The 16,200-nt window shown below is 39.3% G+C and overlaps 1 protein-coding gene across 5 annotated transcripts in view; it reads left to right on the top strand.

The window, feature by feature from the left end:
* The first annotated feature begins 5,922 nt into the window (after nucleotides 1–5,922).
* Nucleotides 5,923–16,200, top strand: part of SCN9A (sodium voltage-gated channel alpha subunit 9) — a 128,820-nt gene continuing 118,542 nt past the window's right edge. For all 5 annotated transcript variants that reach the window (XM_084891583.1, XM_084891582.1, XM_084891581.1 and 2 more), the window contains exon 1: nucleotides 5,923–6,169. The gene's annotated coding sequence lies outside the window, so the exon portion shown is untranslated. The remainder of the gene's footprint in view (nucleotides 6,170–16,200) is intronic.

Below are 16,200 nucleotides of genomic sequence, written 5' to 3'. Positions count from 1 at the left end.
GAAGATACAGACCAACAGAAATTGTCATACATTGTGGTGGAAGTGAAAAATGATACAGAGACTTTGGAAGATGGTTTTGCAATTTCTTACAAAACTAAATATACTCTTAGCATATGACCCAGCAACTACACTCCTTGGAATTTACCCAAAGACTTTGAAAACGTATGACCACATGAAAACCTGCACATGGATGTTGATAGCAGCTTTAGTCACAATTGCCAAAACTTAGAAGCAACTAAGATGTCCTTCAGTGAATGGTAAATAAAATGCCAGACAACAATGGACTATTATTCAGTGCCCCCTCCCCCTTCAAAAAAAACCTCACAAAACTATGAAGCCATGAAAAAAAGACATGGAAGAAACTTAAAAACATATAACTGTGAAAGAAGTCAGTCTGAAAAGGCCACATACTTTATTCTTCCAATATATGACATCCAAAAAAGACAAAACTGTGGAGATAATAAAATAATTAATAATTGCCAGGGGCGGAGAGGAAAAAGGAAGAGCACAGAGTATATTTAGGGTAGTGAAGCTACTCTGTGTGACATTATGGTGATGGAGAGGAGGTGCCATTTACATTTGTCTAAAACCATAGAATGTAAAACACCAAGACTGAATGATAAGGTAAACTATGGACTTCAGATGATTATGATATGTGAATGTAGGTTCATCCTTGGGTAAAATATATATATATATAACAAAGATTACTCTCTCTCTCTCTCTCTCTCTCTCTCTCTCTCTCTCTCTCTCTCTCTCTTTAATAATATATATATATTATTAAAAAGTACCATTCTGGTGAGTGATGTTGATAATGGGGATGCTACACATGTATGGGTTGTGGGGACATATGAGAAGTCTCTGTATCTTCATCTCAATTTTATTGTAGAGTTAAAACTGCTCTAAAAGAAGTTTTTTAAAAAAGTAAAAGGTTTTTATATTACCTTCTAAGTCTAAGACATTTGACTTATTTTGAACACCAGGTGGCAGCAGATAAAGCACTTATCAAAAATGAATGAAGAGGAAACTGATTTTGAACTGTATGTATGCAAATTCATGGTGTATGCAGAGTGTCCACTGTTAGCACTGTGCTAGAATTTTTTGAACTGGGGTACTTCTGAAGGAAACAGTCATAATCCAGTGAAGTAAAGAAAACTTAATATTTGAGTCTATAACTTCTATTTAATTTTCTCATTTGATTATTTCTCTTCCAAAAGTGGCTATCACAGAGAAAATATACTAGTGCATGTTGCTCAAAAACAACAATGTTTCAATGAAAGAATGTTCTATTTAAATTTTACTTAGAAAGATGCATCTATTCATATGAAAGAAACAAATCTAAAAGATCAGAGAAGAAAAGACCTTAAAATTAATTGAGCACTGATGAAGGAGAAAGCTGGAATACACAGAGATTAGGATTCACACCCATGGGAAGTAGGCAGTAATTGGTTGATCAGGAAATGGACTTTGTACTCTTTCTACAGTACCATGAAGAGATTCTACTTCACCAACATATTTGTTTCAGTCGACAGTTTTGTTTGTGAATGAATCAACTTATGAGGGTTGAGCTTACTTTATGTTTATGTATTTTGCTCTATACTTACCAAATTTTATTTTCATAATTATAATGCAGTCTGGCTAATATTTTCTAAATACATATATTGTCTTATTTACACATAGAATAGCCACTTCCCTCTAAAGGTACTTAATGAAGTACTCAGAACCTGAGTACTTTAAAAACATGGAGTGAGCTTATTGGCTCTTCCACATAGATGGGTGGCCTTGGGCAAGTTGTTTAATCCTTCATAGCTTAGTTTTGTTAGCTGGAAATATGGGATTATGATTTTACCTATTTGCAGGAGTTTTATCCTATCTAATAAAGATGGAATATGCAAGTTGACCGTAACTCTGCAACAAAGATGGCAGCACACACAGCCAATAAAGAGGGAATATGCAAATTGATGCGATAAGGCAAGAGGCAAAAGGTGGCTCCAGGCTGGAGCAAAGGCAATGCCTGCAGCCAAGGGAATGAAGGCCTATTCTTGCATGAATCTTTATGCATCGGGCCTCTAGTGTATTAAATAAGTTAAACAAGTAAAGCTTTAAAAATAATACCTGGTACATATTAAAACTTCAATAGGCATTATTACTAATTGCAATGACAAGAACCAAAATAATTGCAAGAGTTTAACTTAATTACATTTCAAAATTTTTATTAAAACATATTGACCATTTGTTAAAAATATATTATTATTTGCCATTCAACCTGTCTTCACTACATTTTCACTTGATAATGCATTCTCAGAATATCATTATGTTTCCATTAGTTTTTTTCCCCCTGGCTTTAGGTATTTTTATTTATTCAATTGTCTTCATATTACTGTCTATTTGTCTCTCCCCCAGAAATGTCTATAGTTTTAAAAACTGGAGTGGCAATTATGGAAAATATAAAAGTGTGGACTTCCACAGTACCACAGTGTAAAATAAAATTCTTTATTCCTGTTATAGTTTTGAAGTATAACATTAGTATCAATATGTAAACATCTCCACTTCTTTCTATCCAAGTTATAGATGATCTTTGCGAATAGTCATAGGAATTTGTTGGTTCAACCAGGTATCTTATCAGCCTTCCAAAATTTAAGCCTACCCTTTAGCCTCTCTCTGGCATCATCTACTTGCGTCTACATTTGACATGATCACTTAGTGTTTGGTGAATTCGCAGAGGTGTTTAGTATAATATTCAATGAAAGACTCAGTCTTTTTCTTGATTCAAACAGAAACAAAAAAAATATCAGCGCTGTCAAAAGAACAATAAAAACACAGACAACATAGACTAAAAGTAACCGATTACAAATGCTTGGGAGAATAAGAACTGCACATAAAATAAATAGATGGAAGGTAAATAATATTTGGGGATGAAAGAAAAACGGGGTAATAATGAACAATATACACCATGCTTTGCCAATGAGCTCAAAGGCAAAATCTCACAAAGGGTACTTAAGATGGACCGAGGAGGCTTTCTCCCAGAAACTTCTAGAAAGAACTTAGGTATATGGAGAATGTATTTGTGAATATACTCTTATGGTGGAAAAGTCCTGTATAATAAAGAGTTAATATCCAAATGGTTGTCACACCCTCAAGTCGAGTGGGGGGACCTGAAGTCACGTCCCCCACCTGATGCCAGGCGGGGGAACCTGAGGCGACACCCTCTACCCTGCAGGGCTTGACGGGGGACCTGAGGCTGTGCATCGCACCCGGCGTGGCTTGACAGGGGTGGGGCCGGCTGGGTCTGGGTCTCACATGATTTTGAGGCACATGCAGGTGGGTGGGGACTTGACTCTGGGTCCCATGGCGTGCCCCAGACTCTGACAGGAGGGAGATTTTCATATACGTTTTATTATACTAATTTTCTCTCATCTCTGACACTTCTATTATAAAGAAAGGGCAAATAGCAATATTAAAATGTTTCTTCTAATTAATTCCCTTTTAATGTGCATGAATTTCATGCACCGGGCCACTAGTATGTGTGTGTGTGTGTGTATATATATATTTTTGTTATATATATATATATATATATATATATATATATATATATATATATATGTAACAAAAATACACACTCATTGGCAAAGCAGGATATATATTATTCATTATTTTCTTAGTGACGGGGGGAAGGGACAAAAAATTCCTTCCCATCACACAGTTGGGAAGTGATCTCCGTCCAGTGTTAAAAACTGCTGTTTTTGCCATGGCTGATTGGAGCATTCTTCTCCATAACCAAAAAGTTGTGGGTTTGATTCCCAGTCCAGGGCACATACCTAGGTTGTGGGTTCCACACCCTGTCAGGGCTCATACTGGAGGCAACCAACTGATGTTTCTCTCTCACATCGGTGTTTTTTTCTCTATCTCTCTCTCAAAAAAAAAAAAAAAAAAAAAAAATCAATAAAAACTTATTCTTGGGTGAGGTTTTTGAAAAATTGCTATACTTCCTTAAAACCAGCCCAATATTCCTTCACTCTCCCAAGTGGTATTTTCTGAATAGTGCTATATGATATTAACTACCAAAGTTAGCCCCAAGTTTCCTGTAATAATTCCACATGGTGCCATCATTTATCAGTTCGTCCTGCATCTATTTTTGTCTTAATTTTGGATTATTTCTAGGAATAACAAATCCAATAAACTCACTATATTTCATAATATAGTACTTTGATTTGTTCTTGAGTGAGTATTTTGGAATTTATTGATCAAATCTGTGCTAATCATCTTAATACATTTTATAATTTTAGACCCATTGATGATTTTTTAGTTGTCTTAATCAGCTAGAGTCTTTAGATTCTAATTTATCCACTTAAGAGAAAATATGGCATAGATATGAAATCCCATGGATTCTAATTATTCTGTGTCATATGGATTTTTCCTGATAGAAAGGAGATCAGATGTCAGATAGCTATGAGAAAGGGTTGTTTGTGCTCATTTTACTTCGCAGTGACAACTGAGTTGAAGGCTATCTTGAGGGTGTCAAGAAAACAAAATGGCAATGATTGCATCTCATCAAAAAGGCTGTCATTGCTAATACAGTTGAACTCTTCTTATGTCTGCAACCAATCAAAGAGGAGAAGGTGACTTACATTGAGAATTACTAGTGTCCCCAAGTGACCAAGTGGAGAACCTCAGAAACTGTACGTTTCCTTCCTGCCCTAGCACATCTTGCACATCAAGAATGTCTGGTCCAAAAGCCTAAGGCAAACCTCCGAAGCTCAATAAGCACCAATGAAGGGTAAATCCTGGGGCTTGAAGTCCTGGGTGATTACCACTAAGTGCCATGTCCACAAAAGAAGGCGTGGACGCAAATAACACTAGAGCTGCAAATGCCCATCACTTGTACTGCGAAGTGATCTGCCCCTTTTAAAAGCCTGAATCCAGAAATCCACGCTATCCCAAAGTGACCCTTGATTTTTCTATTTGCTGGAAATTTGCAATTTCTCTTTGAGAAAGAGAATTCAGTCCTGTTTCCATCCATCTTCCTCCCAGTAGGCTGCTCGCTCTCTCTCTCTCTCGCCCTCTCTCTCTCTCTCTCTCTCTCTCTCTCTCTCTCTCTCTCTCTCTCTCAAAAAGATTTCTTTTCACAGTCGCACCTTCCCAGCTCAAACTCACAGCCCTCATGACCCATGGTGCTCTGAGAAAGCAGCCTCTCCCCCGAGTCTCCCTCTCCACCTTAGGGGGAGGGGGGGGAAAGTATAATTCTTTGCCTGCCTGGAAGACTCGGCAACCCATCGATCGATTATAAAAAAGAAAAGAAAAATCAAAACGTAGCGTAGACACCGTCTTGCGCGCCCCCGCCAGGCTCCGACCCTCAGAGCCGGGCCGCCAGGGTCCGCCTCCTCCCGGAGCGCTTCTCCCGCTCCCCGCCCCGCAGTGACTTCTCGGAAACATTGGCACTTTCTGCTGGAGGGAGGGAGGGAGGGAGGGGTGATGGGCTGGGGAGAGGGAAGGGAAGGGCTCTTCTGACTGTTGGACACACAGGCACACACACACACATGCACATACATGCACACATGTACACGAGCGCACACACGGGCATACACATACACACACTCAAATGCACACGCGCGCGCACACACACACGCCCCACCCCAGCCACCCTGCAGGGAAGCTGTAACTGAGCGGTCGCGGCCCCTCCTCTGCCTCCTTTTTGGCACCGAGTGGATGGGCTGCAGCTTCGCCACCACCGCGCCCTGGGGAGCGGGCGCAGGGGGGAGGGTGGGACAGGTCTGCGCGGGGCGGCTGGAGGGGGGCGGCCGGGGAGGGGGGCGGCCGGCGGGGGGGGGCGCGGCCGGGGGGTGCAGCTGCGGGGGGGGCGGGGCCCGCGGGGCGGGGCTGCGGGCAGGGCGCGCCGGAAGGAGGGGCGCGGCTGTGCGGGCTGCCAGCCTCCCGCAGCCGGTGTGCGCTCTCCGGTGCCCGCTGTCCAATCCCTCCGGCCGGGCTGGCCTGGGTGCCTGGTGCCTGGCGCCTGGTGCCTGGTGCCTGGGTGCGGGCGGCCGGGCCACTGGAGCCCGGAGAACTGGGCGGAGCGGCCGCGGAGGGAGCGCCAGAGCGAGGAGGGTCCCCGGAGCCCGCGCCCTCCCTCCGGGGCCAGGTACGGCGGGGGGCTGGGGGCAGGACGGCGGGCAGGGTAAGTAAGTGCTTTTCTCTCGTCCTCCGCCGGCGGCGGCGGGGAAGCCGCGGTGTCGCCATGCTCCCCGCAGCCGCCACACCCACCTGTGTCCACGGTCCGTCCCTGGGCCGTGGCCGGCGCGGAGCCCCCTGGGGAGCGGGGGGGGGCGGGGGGAGCGGGCGGTGCGGGCCGGACGGCCTAGGATTTGGGGCCAGAGGAGCTGGGAGGGCTGGAGAGGCCGCTGTTTCCATTGCCGCGCCGGCCCCTGGCGGGTTTTGACCTGTGCGTTTGCTGCCAGGTTCTGAAATGCAGGAAGGACAAGGCTCCTGATGGGTTTTTCTGTGGATGTGAGCAGAGTTGTTGGATGGGTTTTGGTTCCAGGGACAGGTCCTTTCTTTAGGAGCAGAAAACATGAAGTGTTCTTTGTGCCATTGGCTAAGGTGAGGACCAGCAGCTGATGGATGCCACCTGAGGGACAGGGAGGAAATGCCACAACCCTTCGGGGTGCACAAACACATGATTGACAAGACTGCTGAGCCCCAGTTCTCCACGCAGCTTGTTTTCCCAGTGATTATGCCTTTTATAGTGAAATTCAGATAGGGTTCAGAGTCACTCTTAACTTTTTATCCACTTCAACAGAAACTGACATTTGCTTTCAGGGGGGAGGGGAAATAAGTACTTTCCGTTACTTGTAGTAAAGCAATTAAAAGATCAAAACAAGATTCCCAAATCAGAAAATGTAATGACAACTTTGTTATTATTTAATTCATTATTTTAGTCTTTTTTTAAAAATCATTACAGCTGCACTCTCCCAATAATTCATATCTCCTTTGAAGCGAAGAGCAATTTTTATGAGAGAAGCGTAGGTTTTTCTTTTTTTTCTTTTTTCTTTTCTTGTTTTAAGGCTCAGTTCAATAAGATAAAGACCAAATCAATATGAGCTTTTAAAATAATGGTGGATTTTCAGTGGCTAAGTCTGACTTGGGGGTTAAGTCCTTTTCAAAAACACTGGCTCTTAATGTTCTTTTCTATTTCTATCGCTGTTTTTCTTTCTTTCTTTTGGTATTTTAAAATATATTGTCACTTTAACATAAATATAGCCTGTCTACATATAATGTGCAAACCAAATACAATTAGTAAGTGGTCCTTTTCATTGAATCTTCTAATTATTTTTTTCATCATTTAAAAAAAAATTAGACTTCACTTTCTTAGGATTTAAAAAAATATATATCTTGGTTATTTGAAAGCTAGTCTCATTTGATCCCTGGGTGTGGAATTATCATGATTGTTAGAATACTGCTTTCAACAAAGTGCTAGACAGAATATGGCATTAGATGTAATGGAGGATGTGCCCTCTATTTAGGAAACTGATAATCGTTTTACTTCAGGTCAATCTTTTTTGTATTTTGTAGGTGTTTAAATACTAGAGATTTCCTTTTGGAAGTGAGCCACTGTGCAGTCATGGGACACAGGGACATATTTTCACGGAGAAGGGTGGGCACACAGTGTGCCATGAGCCTTATGGTGCAGGGCAGGGCTCCCGGTACCTGGTGCTTCTATGGAAGAAAGATGAGTCAGGTCTGGCTCTCTCCCAAGGGCGTTCTGGTGCCTCCTGGTGCCTCCCGGGACCCAGAGATAAACTTGGGAGCCCTCCTGTCTCAGTGCTTATGTTTTTGCTACCTGTGGCTGAGATGTGTGTTGGCAGCAAAGAAAAGGCAAGAAATTCAGAGGTGGAATCAGAGGGGTCCTATGCAACTTTTTATTAAGACCAACCCATTTTCTCCGTGGCAAGGACAAAATGATAGAGTCTTACATTTTTGTACAGTTAATGAATACTGATGTTTATCTACTATCTATTCCTCTTAGATATGGGGGGGAAAGTGTGAAGTGCTGAAAGGATTTATACACTATTTTCCTAAGCTTGTAAAGGAGCTAAATGTTTACAAATGTGAATGGGCTGTTCTAAATGTCATGATAGTAATAGCATGATTTTTCCTAAAACTCTGTCCTTAGATTCTTTCCCACATCCATCCTTTGAATAAATGGCTCGGCCATCCACCAGGTGTTGATGGCTCTCTCTGCCTCATGATTGCATTTCATCCCTAACCAGGCCATATTTAGATCTATCAATCTTATTATCCAGACACACTTCTATTCAATTATATACTTCTCAGATGTAACTCTTCCACTCTGTTACCTATATCACTCCTGCCACCAAATTAGTTTAGGCCATCATCATAATTTACTCAGGTACCTGCTACAGCCTTTATAGTTTGTTCTACTTCCATAGATTTTTCTCCTCCTGCAAGTAACTCTTTTTTTTTTTTAATATATTTTATTGATTTTGTACAGAGAGGAAGTGAGAGAGACAGCGAGTTAGAAACATGGATGAGAGAGAGTCATCGATCAGCTGCCTCTTGCACACCCCCTACTGGGGATGTGCCCGCAACCAAGGTACATGCCCTTGACTGGAATCGAACCCGGGACCCTTCAGTCCCCAAGCCGACGCTCCATCCACTGAGCCAAACCAGTTTCTGCTGCAAGTAACTCTTAATAATAAGCAGTGATGCCTCTTCTTAAAAATATTCATGGACTCCTGACTGCATCGATATGAATAAATGCAGAACCACAGAAATGGATCAATAGCAAATTCTTTCTGTTAAACATGCAGCTCACACTGCGATCTGGCCCCTTCTCTACACCCTCACTGAACCCGTCTCCCTCTCATGTATACGCTCCAGCCAGCCACACTGGCCTTTTACTACCTGACCATGAGGAGAAATTTCCTAAGGCGTTTTCAGATGCTGTTCTTAGAGCCTGGACTATTCCTTTCTCTCACCGAATGGCTAGCTCCTTCTAAGCCTCAGCTCAAAGGCCTCTTTCTCAGATCTTTCTGGATCACCTTGTTAAAAGGGGGTTGTCATCTATTAGTTTTTATGTTGGTAACTGGTTTCCTTCACAGTGCTTATTACGCAGCATGCAGATATTTGGTGGATTTGTACAATGCATGCTTCAGAGTGCAGGTCTTTGTTGTTGAGTTAGCGTCCAGTATGTGACTGGCATGAAGTAGTGAGGGAGGTGTCCCCAGATATTTCAATACAAAGATAGGACTTATTTCATCATGGAACACATCAATCCAGTAAATATATGCATTTCCTGTTGTTGAACATCTGGTATGTTCACAGCCTTGTACTATGATTTTGAATAGGTAAAATTAAAAAATCCTGAGATGTATTCCTATCATTAAGCAATTATTAGTCAATAACTTGTTCAAAGGTAAGTAGATTATAATGTATTCTTAGGAAAGTAGTGATCACAACTGGATTCAAATGTAGTTTAAAGAAAAATTGGAGTGCATAAGCCAATGTAACTTCAGTATGAATGACTCCTAATATACAATGTTGACTATATTTGGTTTAAATCTGTATATTTTATCAAGAATTTAGGGTAAATTGGTAATTAATAAATTTAAAATATTTTTTTTTGTAATACAAATGGGCATTTGAGTAGGCTCAGCTGATGTAAATATGGCCAAATGAGGCTCAGGCTTAAGATTTGGTGCTCACATGAACCAAGTTGGTGTTTACTCCAGGCTCAAGAGGCAAATTATCTCTCAAATTCAAAATGTTCACTAAGAAAGGCTCTGAGAGACGCTGTGGGATAATCCAGGAAGATCCATCACTATTATTTGGTGCCAGAGGAGTGACTTCAAACTGCATGCTGGCTAATGATAGCATCATTTTTATACACACACTCACAAAACTTTCTCAAATTTTTTTTTGAGACTACACATAAGGATAAACCAAGCAAGTAGTTTTGCTACTAATATTTGGTTGAAAATTTTGTTTGCAAATAGGTGACCAGCATTGATTCATGTTATTGTTTTTATTTTGGGGAGGCAATCATGTCTCTTCCGAAGGACTAAAAGTATTTTATGAATTGTCACCAGGGATTTTGTTAAACGTGCTGTTAAGATGGCACATCCTGGTTGTTGGAATGTTTTGGAGTGCATCTGTGTACTAATTGAAGATGGCCCTCTCTTTTACATACCACAGTCCGCTCATTTGTTATTACACAGGGTATTATAGCTTCCTTCTTCAGAACTATGAGAATCAGATTGCCACTGAAGATGGCAAGGTCATACTAAAGGACACTATAAGACTATATAGAAATAATTTTCATTTGATGACTTATGGAAGAGCATTCATAGAGTGTGAGATATGAAAGAACAGTTTTGGTGTCTCGCTGTCCTGCACAAAGAAATTTCTTCATGGGAGGTTTAACTTCTCTGTATTTCTGGAAGGAAATGGCTTTAGGCAACAGGGAAAGCCTCAGCTTTTGGCAGCTAAAGTCGGAATAAAGTTTGGAAGAATGAAACTTGGATGGTGAGGAGAAATGCCAGGCCATGGTGAAGAAGGAAAAGAGAAGGGAACCCTTGACCAGTGCCAATAAACAATAGCCACAGACAAATTGCAGTTGGCATTATATACAGAATAGAACTTTATATGTTTTTCACCTCACTGACTAAAGAGCTCCCTCTTTAAAATAATAATTGCATTTTAAGTAAAACTATGCTATTATTGCTTTTTTTTATAGAGGAAGTGGAATAACTTTAGATTTTTAAAGTGATGAAACCAGGAGCCAAATATGCCATATATTATTATTAAAATACACCATTACTTTAATTGTAATTTCATTGCTGTTCATTTTATTATTTTCTTTTGTTGTGTCAGGTATTTGAGAGACTGCTATTATTGATCATGAATTTCTTTAAAATGTCTCCTGGATCTTTTACAATGTTTTCTGAATAACTTATCAAAATAAGATAAAAGAGGGTGAAGTATATTTACAATGTCATTAATTGACCATCTCTGCTCTGCTATGAATGCTTCCCCCCCCCCCCACCATCTCCTCTTCTCCATCTCATCTTCTGAACATTTGATAGACATGCCAGTAATACAAATTTTGCTTGATTATTAGGTCAAACTATTAATATAAAGAATTGGATAATTGAGCCTCTAAAGAAGATTAATAAGATTAGATAGATGAATTAAAATATAAGCACAAAGACATTTCTGTGCAGATTTTTAGTTAAATTTTCTATGTGCTATATGCCAAACTTGACTTCCTATGTCTGGTTGTTTTTAAAATATAGAGATGATTTCACTAGACATAGTGTCTGCCACCTGTTCTACTTATTCATAAATATGTACCTTAGAATTTAATATAATTGTTTATATGTTATATTCTTTAAATATATCTATATCTATATCTATATCTATATCTATATCTATATCTATATCTATATCTATATCTATATCTATATCTATATCTATATATATTGATTTTTTTACAGAGAGGAAGGGAGAGGGACAGATAGTTAGAAACATCAATAAGAGAGAAACATCAATCAGCTGCCTCCTGCACACCCCCTACTGGGGATGTGCCCGCAACCAAGATACATGCCCTTGACCTGAATCGAACCTGGGACCTTTCAGTCCGCAGGGCTACGCTCTATCCACCAAGCCAAACTGGTTTCAGCAAAATATGTCATATTCTTGAAGGTCTATAATTTAGAGATTCAAAAAAGAAGTAAATGTAGATATTCAAATGCATACAGGAAAGTTAAACAGGGGAAAGTAAAAGAAATGTTACATGATAATGAGATATCTCCTTATGTATATATTTTTCTTGTTAGTCCTCACAGGATTTTTATCCATTGCTTTTCAGAAAGAGTGGAAAGGAGGGAGGGAGGCGGGGGGGGGGGGGGAGGTCAGAAGGGAAGAAGGAAGGGGGGTAGAGAGAGAAAGAAAAACAAACATGGATGTGAGAGAGACACATGAACTGGTTGACTCCTGCACTCGCCCACCTCAACTGGGGGCAGGGAGCAATCCCATAACCCAGGAATCGGACCTGCAACCCTTAAGTGTGCAGGCTGATGCCCTACCCCTGAGAAACATTGGCCAGGTCACCCATTATGTATTGATTTAAACTCCATAAATGATTACTTTTTCAAGTCCAATGGACAGTGCTTCTTTGGGGGCTTGGGAAAGATGATTAACTGAATGTATATTTTGAGTAGGATAAATAGAATATTTTACTGGTAAATTATATCCTTTCTTTATCTGGCTGATGATATAAAATCTCAGGAAATATTATGGGACCAATCTTTACAGATGATCCTTTCATGGTATAAAATAATTCAAAGTTTAAGTGAAGGGTTTATTTCCTTAATGTAATATATATTCTTGTTACCCTGGACAAACTTGGCTCATAGTAATTAGGTAGGGAGAAGGCTAATGGCATCCTCGGGGGCCAGCTAGGAGCAAGGTTCTTAGCATCCCATGAGATCATCCAGCAGGCTTTCAGGAATGAATGTTTGGAGAATGGTTATGGAAAGAAGGTCTTTTGAAAATCCGTATTATGTACCTACTGATATCTAGTAGGTACATAATATTTAAAATATTTTATAAAGTAAATATTTTTATAAAGTATTAAAAGCACAAAAGAATAAAATTATAATCATATTAGTATAGTGGTTTTAGTCAAATGCTTTAATTTTTAAAGTGTAACTTCATTGTAAAATAAGTAGTGTCTAATTCTAAGGGTACCTGTGTAAAATAAGTTAAATATATACACATACACACTAAAAAGGGCATTTTTGTGTCTCACATGATAAGTAGTTATTCAATAATGGTAGGTAGATCATTGTGTACATTATATTATAATCAAAGTGAGTTTTGATTATATCTTAAATACAATGATACAGCATCTAAAGTTCATTGTTAACTTTACTTTTAGTCCTATTTCAATGAATACTAACAATGCAGTTTCTCTATTTTTAATGACATCTCTATTATAGGATGGTTCTATTTTGAATTTTGTATATCACACTCTTGCTAAAGTTGTCAGTTATAGGGCTATTATAGTTTATAAGAAGTATCTAAAAACTTGTCAGCAGGAAAATATGGGAAAGATACTTAAAAATCAAGAATTTGTTAAATATTCAGTTACATTATTTTTTTAATGTTTTGAACCCGATCTATCAGAATTCTTTATTTATGGAGAACAGTACAGGGAGGTGACCTGCCAGATATCCTATTAATTAGTACATCATACAACTAATATCTAATTTTATAGGAAATTTTTAAAAAGAGTGTATCATAGAATTTTTTACTTATATAGGAAATCAAACTTACTCTAATAATTCAGGAATGTAACTCTTAATTTTAAAACCAGCAAATAAGTTGTCTGAGCCTGAGGGAAATATTTTCCAATATGTCCACTCACTTGCTTTATTTCATTGATGATACATTTACAAATAGAATATTATACAGCAAACCACCAAATTAAGGATAATATCTGAAATTTTTTCTTTATCAATCCACAATTCTTCCCCAGTTACAAAAAATAATCAACTATGTATTGCAAGAGGTAGACCATGGACATATCATGAAGATAGAAAATAAATATATAACAGGTACACTGCCATATAAATAGCACAGTTTACATCTTGTTAACCTGTTAACCGAGCGGGACTTATAAATACGTCAAATGTAAACAATATCTGGAACAAGGAGAACGTATGAATATGTCCTTGAAATAAACGTTGCGCCCTGAAACGGACAGTATATATTTTTTGTAATCTTTATAATTGTTTGTAAAATTTATAATTTTTTAATTCAATGTTTTCATTTTTTTGTTGGTATTCTTTTCTATTTGTTTGTAATTTTGTATTTTCCTTTGTGCTTTATATATAAATAAACGAAAAAATATATATTTCATTTATTTTAATTAAGTATAAATAAAAAAAATAATAATAGGAAATTACGTCCACCGAGCGTGACATACTGACACGTCCTAGTGAAAGAGTACGCGCCCGTTACACGTTGCGTCATTAAAAAGGGAACTCCCCGGTTAACAGGTTAATATTACTGACAATAACAATTTAACAGCCTCGAATACGGTGGTCTCATTTTTGCCAAGCAATACGTTAAGGGGCTTGCAAATCTTTTAAATTCCCACAGCTACCCTTTGAGGTGAGAACCCTAAGGCTCAGAAGGTGCATTACCTTCCCAAAGACTCACAGCGATTGCTTACCCTGAGTGACACTCATCCTTTTTAAGGGAGAGAAAATCTTACTTACCCCAATATACTTTCACATATCCCACCCAGCTATACCCTATCGTTATGTTACTAAGAATTCCACAAAAGCCTTTTTAGCCCTAATGGCACTGAAATATTCTGCATTTGTAATTGAATGTAGCAAACTAAGTAGTTACAATACTAGAGAACAAGAAAAAGAAAGATTGTTTAAAGGTTCATCTTGAATGCTGACTTTTAGGGAGTGCATTTGTGTGAAACTGCAATTGAGATTTAGGTGGATGATTGAAGGTATTATAAATGTATCTATACACTTAAAGTGTTATTGAGGTTATTTCAGAGGTTGAGAGACTTTACTTTCCTGGTCTTCGGTAGTCATTGTACTACTCTGATTTGACTTGGCCATGAGTGTTTTTGTTGGTTTTATGAGGGAGTCAAAACAGGAAAAGGGACTTTCCTAATGTAGACAAGAATTGAAAGAAGAGGAGTATTGTCATTAAAAGGGGTATGTACACTGAGTGGGCCAGATTATAATGACCACCCATCAGTATTTCATTGGGCCACCTTTTGCCTTCAATACTGCGGTGATTCTTCTTGGCATTGGCTCCACAAGATGTTGAAAGGTGATGCGAGGAATCTGACGCCATGCCTGATGAATAGCACCGTCCAGTTCTGTGAGATTTGATGGTTGTGGAACCAGCTGCCTGATGGCTCTTTTAACTTCGTCCCACGAATGCACAATTGGATTGAGATCTGGTGATTGTGGGGGCCACCTAAGCAAGGTAGAGTCTCCCTCATGTTCTTGAAACCACTCCTGCACAATGTGAGCACCGTGGCATGGAGCATTGTCTTGTTAGAAGAAGCCAATTCTATTGGAATACACCATCAACATGATAGGATGAACTTGATCAGCAACGATACTTAGGTATGTTGTGCTATTCAGACATTGTTCTACATGAATTAAAGGGCCCAAAACATGCCAGGAAAACATGCCCCAAACCATAACATTGCCCCTCCCCTCCCAGCTTGAAGGGTTGTACCCATGCATGTGGGGTGCATGCTTTCATGCTGTATCCATGAAATTCTCACTCGGCTATCTGCATGATGCAACTGGAAATGTGACTTTTTTCCAATGTTCAACTGTCCGATCCTTGTGTTCCTGTGTGAATTGGAGAAGTTTATCTTGGTAATGGCAGACAGCAAAGATGTTCAAATAGGCCTTCAGCTTCCATATGCCATACGATGCAGTGTTTGGCTAATTTGCCTACAAACATCAGATGGTCATAAGAATCTGGCCACTCAGTGTATATGAAATGTTGTGGGTGAAGTTTATGTATCCTTGAGTGAGTAATGGATAAAATGGAATAGTTGCATATATAAGATCCTGGTGTTAGAGGGAGGAGAAATGGAGAAAGTAAAGTGACCTTCTGCAGGGTAAAGAAGGAAGAAGATGGTTCTGATGTCCTAGAAATTAAGAATATATTAGAAGAGTACAAATATTGGGTCGGCAACTAAGTAATTGCGGGTTTCACACATATATGGCTTCAGTTGAATTTTTAGGTTGGCAGACGTAGTACAAATGTAAAACACATTTTGTTATTTGATAGTTGGCTATTCAGCTGTTAATCAGTAAAAAAAGTTTTTTGATCTGTTTTGTAGTTTTCGTTTGGCGTTCGTTAAAAAATGGAAAATCAAAAGGAACATTTTCGTCATATTTTGCTTTTTATTTCCTCAAAGGGAAAAACGCATCGCAAGCTCATAAAAAGTTATGTGCTGTTTATGGTGACAAAGCCTTAAAAGAACGGCAGTGTCAAAATTGGTTTGCCAAATTTCGTTCTGGTGATTTTTCACTCAAAGATGAAAAATGCTCTGGTCGTCCAGTTGAAGTTGATGACGCCCTAATCAAAGCAATAATCAATTCGGACTGTCACAGTACAACACGTGAG

This window comes from Pipistrellus hanaki (assembly GCF_964339955.1).
Source record: "Pipistrellus hanaki genome assembly, chromosome: 8".
NCBI classification, from domain to species: domain Eukaryota; kingdom Metazoa; phylum Chordata; class Mammalia; order Chiroptera; family Vespertilionidae; genus Pipistrellus; species Pipistrellus hanaki.
This window is presented reverse-complemented; position numbering and strand designations above follow the sequence as displayed.